The following is a 536-nucleotide window of genomic DNA, read 5'->3' as shown; positions in this document are numbered from 1 at the left end:
TAATAGTATGAATTTGTTGTTTTTATCATTTAAGGCATGATCCATTTTTAATCTTATAATATTAATAAGGGTGAACAAACATTGTGACGCTTGAGATTTGGTGTGGGTAGATGTGGAATTGTAAATAAAATGATTCTATGACCTTTTATTGACAATATATTATTAGATGATCTTGCCACACATTCACTGATCACTCGACAGTTTTCATTGTGAAGCTCTAGGAAGTCTAACAAGTCTAACATCTACTTAGCAGTCATTTATTTGGCTATAAGGGCATCAGTGTTCAGCAGTGAAAAACAGTTCATTGCTAAAGCTTAGTAAACTTAATGAACTGTTTTTCACTGTTGAACATCGATGGATTTGTGCCCTCTCTGCTCCTGGGGCACTGTATCATAGCTGCCCCTGAGCTCTGACCCCAACTTTCTCAGCTGGGATATGTGAACAGAATTCCACTGTGCTGTAATGTATGGTAATGTGTGGCAATAATAAAGAGTTCTTTTTCTTGTGTGTACCCTGTAACCATATATAATCTGTAT

The sequence above is a fragment of the Tachysurus fulvidraco genome, chromosome 3, assembly GCF_022655615.1.
Source record: "Tachysurus fulvidraco isolate hzauxx_2018 chromosome 3, HZAU_PFXX_2.0, whole genome shotgun sequence".
Lineage (NCBI taxonomy): Eukaryota > Metazoa > Chordata > Actinopteri > Siluriformes > Bagridae > Tachysurus > Tachysurus fulvidraco.
Note: the sequence above shows the minus strand (reverse complement) of the source record.